This window comes from Trichomycterus rosablanca, chromosome 10, assembly GCF_030014385.1.
Source record: "Trichomycterus rosablanca isolate fTriRos1 chromosome 10, fTriRos1.hap1, whole genome shotgun sequence".
Taxonomy (NCBI): domain Eukaryota; kingdom Metazoa; phylum Chordata; class Actinopteri; order Siluriformes; family Trichomycteridae; genus Trichomycterus; species Trichomycterus rosablanca.
Window position 1 is genome coordinate 12,160,851 of NC_085997.1, and position 7,480 is coordinate 12,168,330.

The following is a 7,480-nucleotide window of genomic DNA, read 5'->3' on the forward strand; positions in this document are numbered from 1 at the left end:
CATCTGAACTAATTATACATTATAACAACTAGTAAAAACATAATCAATTTGGAACAGTCATTGATTAGTTATAACCATCAGACTGTGTTAACACACACTAACATTTTAGCCTGGGAGAGTATTTTTAGGTTCATTTCTGTAAGATTCAAAGTAACTTTACAATGTTTTCCTTGACAGACGTTGAATCAATATTAGCTTTTATAGCCTACTTTACACAGAACTAACGTCAGACCTAGCTAACATTACATGTATAGTTAGCGAAATAACATTCTTCAACCTGATTTTTATCATCTCAAAATCAGCATTGCGACTATACTAGCACTGTGCTTTCATTATAATTTCATTTCTTGATAGATAGTTAATCAGTTTTTACCTTTTTCCTCCCGTGTCTCCTGGCTCCCTCGCTTTGCGCTACTCTGACGCTTCGCGCAGCTCTGACGTTATCTCGTGCTACGTTCACTGCAGTCGGACATTGGAGATTCGCGCTCGTAAATGTCAAATTGGCCATAACTTTTGTTTTATTCGTTGCTGCCAACTGGGGTGGCAGCAGGGGTGGCAAGGCTTTCTTTTAGGGTGGCATTTGCCACCCTATGCCACCCCGGTAGATCCGCCCATGCATTTACCTACTCATCAACCAACTTAATACTAAGCATTTATCCTGCACATCAACCTACCGTTACATTGCAATCATTCTTCTACTCATCAACCAACCTATACCATGTGTTCCTCCTGCACATTAACCAACCAATAAACTCCACTAATTGTAAGGCCTATAAACCAACACAACAACCCATCAATATGGCACAATCATTTTAGTGACTGTGAATCAACCTATGGTGCATCATTACTGCACATTAGTCAGCCAATACAGTGCAATCTGTCTCATGCTCATTAATCATCTACATGCATGTACACCGATCAGCCAAAACATTAAAACCACCTCCTTGTTTCTGCACTCACTGTCCATTTTATCAGCTCCACTTACCATATAGGAGCACTTTGTAGTTCTACAAATACTGACTGTAGTCCATCTGTTTCTCTGCATGCTTTGTTAGCCTCCTTTAATTCCACTAAAGGGTAGGTATTATTTGGGTGGTGGGTCAGTCTCAGCACTGCAGTGACACTGACATGGTGGTGGTGTGTTAGTGTGTGTTGTGCTGGATCAGACACAGTAGTGCTGATGGATTTTTTAAACACCTCACTGTCACTGCTGGACTGAGATTAGTCCACCAACCAAAAATATATCCAGCCAACAGTGCCCCGTGGGCAGCGTCCTGTGACCACTGATGGGGGTCTAGAACAAGGGTCGGCAACCCGCGGCTCCGGAGCCGCATGCGGCTCATTCATCCTTATACTGCGGCTCCGCGTGGCTTGGGAAAATAAATTATGAGTATTTAATTGAAGTGTATTTTATTTGTGTTAGTTCTTTTTTAAAATTGTAGTTCTAAATTGGAAGATTATTGTGATCTTAAATAAAAAACAAACACCGCTCTCGCCTCACAGACGGCAGCTTACAGTCCTGCCTAAAGATGAAAGTGACTTCGTACAGCCCCGTTTTGCAGACGCTGTGCGCAGAGGTTCAGGAGCAGAAGTCCCATTAACCAGGTAAAATAAATATTTATGCAGATATTTTGCAAATATTTATTTTTCATTGTTTAGTGGCATAGTGTTTTTTTTCCAATTTATTTTTTAAATTCAGGTCAAGGCTCCGCTACACGCTTCGAAAGCCCAAAGGCGATATAAGGATCACGGCTCGCGGCATTTTTTGTTTGCTACATGGATAATTAAAGTTCAGCTTTTTAATTCATTTGAAAGAGAGCTTCAACTCGGCGTGTTTTTTTATTTTTATTTTTTTAAGAGTTCAAAATGTGTTCATTACATAAATAAAATTTAATTTTCTCTGTAGCACTTTATGGATTTCATAAGCAACACACTATAGTTGTTTATACAAAGCGTAAAGGTAAAAAAAAAACAATATATACAGTGTTATCTTCATTTTAGATGTCAAAAAGTATTTGCGGCACCCAGTGTTTTCTTTTCTATGGAAACCGGGTCCAAATGGCTCTTTGGGTGTTAAAGGTTGCCGACCCCTGGTCTAGAAGATGACCAACTCAAACAGCAGCAATAGATGAGCGATCGTCTCTGGCTTTACATCTACAAGGTGGACCAACTAGGAGTGTCTAATAGAGTGGACAGTGAGTGGACACTGTATTTAAAAACTTCAGCAGCGCTGCTGTGTCTTATTCACTCATACCAGCACAACACACACTAACACACCACCACCATGTCAGTGTCACTGCAGTGCTGAGAATGATCCACTACCTAAATAATACCTGCTCTGTGGTGGTCCTGACCATTGAAGAACAGAGTGAAAGGCTCTGAAAGAAACATTTTGTTCTTTAAAGTTCGAACAATGTAAACTTAATGTCTAATGTATAGTATTGGTCCTGATTGTCTGGTTATACCTCAAATATGTTTCTCTACAATTACATTCCGTTTAACATTTTAGGTTATTCACGCATTAAATAATTGGCTTTTGTACCAGCTGAGACCTACTGTCTCTCAGAGCAGTCATTCAAACCACAGTCCTTCCCTTTCAGTGCACCTGAAAAGAAAAAACTGCAAATGACTTTTAGCTTTTTAACTAAAGAGGAATTATATAATCTGATTTTAATTATTTTATAACCATAATTAGAGCAATTTTGCTAATTGTTTTACATAAAATTTTTTTAATGAAAACCCCAAAACTTCCAAAATAATCAGGAGTGTGGGGAAAAACAGCAATTATTTGCAAATCCTGCTTAACCTGTAATTCAGTAATACAGTAGAGACTGTATCTAATGTTTTAACTATTCAACTACAATCTTCTCCAATTTTTCTACCAATCTAGTCATATCCATTTACCCAACTGCATTTTGCTTCCTCTACTGCTGCTGACCTTCACTCCTGACCAGGGAGAGCCGTGACTATCAGACGCCACCTCCGACACATGTTCAGTAGTATTGTGCATGGAAAAACAGAGATCGAAACATTCCCTCCCTTGGACGAGCCAATCGTTGTCTGTATAGTTGCAAGTAAGAGATCATTCTACAGTAGATTGCTCATTCTAAAATTGATGCCTAAGAGTTTCCAAAATTGTTGAAACAGGGAAATTTCCCCACTGTTACATCACTCTGTTGTGAAATAATTCATTTCAAAATACTCCACCTTCGAATGAGAGACAGGTCTAGCACTTGTACTCTATTACTATAATGCTACAATTTTGTAACACATGCAGGATGTAGCGTGCCTTTAACAGGCAGGAAGGTCTTTAAAATATGTCATCTGGATAGAAACATTTGTGGTTCCAAAATGTGTATGTACACCTCAGCATTAATGATGCCTTCACAGATGTACAATTGCACACTTGAACTTTGCATAGGTAACAGTTGGGATTGTCTTTTTTTATTTGGTCCAGAAAACATGATTTTTATTATTTACAAAAACAATTTGAAACATGAACACATCAGACCACATCAAACTATTCCACTTTGCACCAGTCTATCTCAGATAAGCTTTAGACCAGAGAGGTTGGAGGTATTTCTCAGAGCCTATGTGGATATACTCATTATAGAAGCTTGTCTGTTAGACTATTGACTTATGCAGTTGTAAATGTTGACCCATCCTTGTTTATGAACAACTAATACCTGCTCTATTTATATGTATACTTAATTTATATGTTATACTTAAACATCACCTGTTTAAATGTATTTTTAGGCATTATTTGGGTGGGGGATCATTTTCATCACTGCAGTGACACTGACATGGTAGTGTACACCATGTACTGTATGGATCTGCCTTTCCAAGGAATCAGTCAACCTATTCTTCGTGTTGATCTCAGGGTCATTAAAAATACAACAATTTAAAATGCAAATGTGGGAAAAGAATAACAAACATTATAACCAGCTAAATAATAGTGCTGGTATTGCAATAACAACACTTGACCAGTAGTTCCATGAAACACCTTGACGGTGCAGCTTGGACACATCGTCAGTGATGAACCCAGAGTCATTGGGTGTTTCGGGTCTTAAATCATCAGACATTCTCACCTGGGCAACCCAACCGAGGGTGATCAGTCCCCGGTTTGTGTCCAAGCAGCACGCTACTCCATACCTCTCCCCTCTTGATCCACAGCCACCTTGAGGCTTTTTCGGCAGCCTCGCTGATGTTTCCGGTGGCTCTTCGTTCTAGCAACCCTCTGATGCCAAGAAGCTTGAATGCCCGGTGCACAGATTGCCCCAAGAAACCCCTGCAGCCCATCTCAATTGGTTCACAGCGGGCCCGCCAGCCACTCTCTCTACAGGCCTCTACCAGCTCCAGGTATTTGGCCTTCTTATGCTCGTGGGCCTCCTCCATCCGGTCTTCCCAGGGGACTATAAGCTCCAGCAGCACTACTTGCTTAGTGGACTCAGATGTTAAGACCATGTCAGGCCTGAGTAACGTCCTTGCAAAGCGCTCTGGGAACTTCAGCTGCCTCCCAAGGTCCACTTTAAACTGCCAGTCATGGGCTGTGGCTAGTAGCCTAGTCGAGACCTTGTGTGCTGCCTGAGGTTTTTCCATTGCCCTGATGAAGGTGATGTTGTGCCTTGCTGGGAGCTGATGTATCCTCTGCTGGATTCCAGTACAGATGGCACCAGCTACTGCCTTCAGCACCTGGTCATGGCGCCAGGTGTACCTCCCCTCTCCCAGGGCTTTAGGGCAGCAGCTTAAGATGTGCTCTAGGGAGCCTTGACCCGTGCACAGTGGACATACTGGTGTTTCTGCTAGCCCCCAGCAATGCAGGTTGGATGGGCTTGGGAGGACATCATACACTGACTGGATCAGAAACTTGAGTCTTGCTGGCTCTGACTTCCAAAGCTCTGTCCAGGTGATCTTCCGTGTGGATGCATTCTTCCAGTTAATCCAGGCTCCTTGCTGACGCATGGCCACGATCCTGCTGCGGCGTTCCTCCTCCACCCCTGCCCAGATCTCCGCTCGACCATCTGGCGTCTCTCTTTCCCCGGGCTCTGTCGTAGCATTGTCTTGTCAGCTGCCAAGCCCTGACCGTCCGACTGCCACCGAGCCAACCAAGATGCCATGCCTCAGCCTTGCTTCAGCCTGTTCAACTGCCTCCTGCGCCTTCCACTTCCTTCCGGTTCTAACGGTGATGCCTGCGGAGGAGACCCTGTTGTCAGCTGAGTCTCTGTAGAGCAGCACCTCCCTGGCTCTTGGTGACTTTGAACTCCGGCAGGCCCAGCCACCTGCGCATGTACTGGCTGATGTTGCGCTTGAGGTCCTCCACAATGGTTATTGGGACTTCGTATATCAACAGTGGCCACAGGAGTCTCGGCAGGATACCATGTTGATATATCCATGCCTTGAACTTTCCTGGGAGACCTGACTGCTGATGGCCAGTTTTTCAGCTCCGCATGCGTTGACTGGACTGCTGCCTTGTCTCTCAGAGTGCTGTCGAAGGTCCTCCCCAGACTCTTGACAGGCTTCTCCGACACTGATGGAATAAGGACTCCATCTAAGTTGAAGCGATACTTCTCCACCACTCTACCTTTCCTCAGGACCAGAGACCTGCATTCTCGCCCTTGTGATGATCCTTTCTATTCCCCCCAGGAGCCAGCGGCATCCTGTCACTGTTGTTGCTGTGACTGTCAGGTCGTCCATGAAGGCTCGAATCGGAGGTTGGCGAATGGCCGATCTGGACAGGGAGCCCCTACATTCCACTTCTGCTGCTTTGACCTTCATGTTCATCGCTAGGGCAAACAACACCACTGATATGGTGCAACCAGTGATGATGCCCTTCTCTAATCGATGCCATGCTGATGTTATTGTCCCAGAGGTGAATCTCAGACTAAAACTGCTGTAATAGTCCCAAATGAGTTCGTTGATCTTCTCTGGTATGTGGTATGTTGTCAAAGCTGTTGACACAAGCTTGTGAGGAATGGATCCATAGGCATTGGCAAGGTCAAGCCAAATGACTGCCAGGTCCCCTCGGTTTTCCCTTGCCTCCCGTATCAACTGTGTGATCGCTCCTGTGTGTTCTAAAGAGCCTGACATGCCTGGGACTCCTCCCTTCTGCACTGCTGTGTCAATATAGGAATTCCTCAGGAGGTACTCAGTTAGCCGGTTAGCAAGAATCTTGAAAAAGATCTTGCCTTCCACGCTGAGCAAGGAGATGGTGCGGAACTGTGAGATGTTACTTGCGTTCTCCTCCTTGGGTATCCAGACACCTTTAGCATATCGCCACTGCTTCGCTATCTTCCCCCTCCGCCATACTACCTTGATGAGTCTCCACAGCCTCTCAAGGAGTCTCGGGCAATGTTTGTAGACCTGGTAGGGTACTCCACTCAGCCCTGGGGCTGCGCTGGTCCGAGCAGCTCTCACTTTGTCCCTGACTTCTGTCAGAGTGGGCTCTTTGATGTTGAACTGGGTGGAGGGTTCTGGTGGTATAATCAGCTCTCTGCAGGGGGGCAGATCTTCTTCTCTCCTGCTGTCGCTGTATGTGTCACGGAGATGTTGATTCATTTCCTCTTCTGGGCAGGCCAGGGTCCCGTTCCACTTCTGCCCTAGCAGCTGTTTAGTGAATCCAAAAGGATTTGCTATGAAAACAGTGCGCTTGCGAGCCCTCTCTCTGCCCCTTTTTCTGTGGCACTCAGCACGTCGGCGGGAAATAAGCTTCTGTCTTAGGATGTTCCTGAGCTCTGTAAGGGCTGGTCTTTCCTCCTCTCTTGCCTTCCTATATTGCTGTTTTAGGGCCTACATTTCTTTCCTGAGCTGGGCGATCCTGCTCTCACGCCGGTTTGGCCTGGCGGTGTTCTTGGCCTTTGGTTGTTTAATGCCAAATCTCTCAGCGCCAATACTGATGATTAGAGAAGACATCAGCTGGAGTCGCTGATCGACTCCTCCCCTGGATACTGCTTCTAGGGTAGCATCCACATCTTCATCCAATTGGTGCCACTCAGTCTCCTTATGTGTGGCAGGCCATAAGACCCGATGATGTTCCGATGGTATGCTAGGTGCAGCATGTAGAGCGTGGAGGTTCTGGACACTGTGGGGTTGCTCCAGGACCTGCTCCTCCTCCGTCTCACCAGGGTCAAAGCTAGACATTGGCTCTGTGCGTTGCTCGACTTGCTTCCTCCTTGTGCAGCCCATCCTGGCCTGGTGGATCCTCAGGCCTCTCAGGTTCTTACAGACCTTGCCACATAAGCAGGTTACTCTCGTTACTGTTAATCCGTCGCTTATGTCTTGTACCTTGAGATCCGTCCATTTGGGATGCTCATCCCCAACCCCCCCCCAGCACTAATAACAACTAAATGGAAAAGCATACTGTATGTATTTTTGGTATGAGGAGATTTTGAAGGTGATTTTTAACTGTATTCTACAAGCCCCCGTGATAAACTGGCATCCTGTCTGTGGTGTGTTACTGCATTGCGCCAAGAGATTCTGAGGA

At 45.1% G+C, this 7,480-nt stretch overlaps 1 pseudogene; it reads right to left on the reverse strand.

Moving 5' to 3' along the window:
• Positions 1-4,074: 4,074 nt before the first annotated feature.
• LOC134321081 (uncharacterized) lies at positions 4,075-6,909 on the reverse strand (annotated as a pseudogene).
• Between the last annotated feature and the right edge of the window lie 571 nt (positions 6,910-7,480).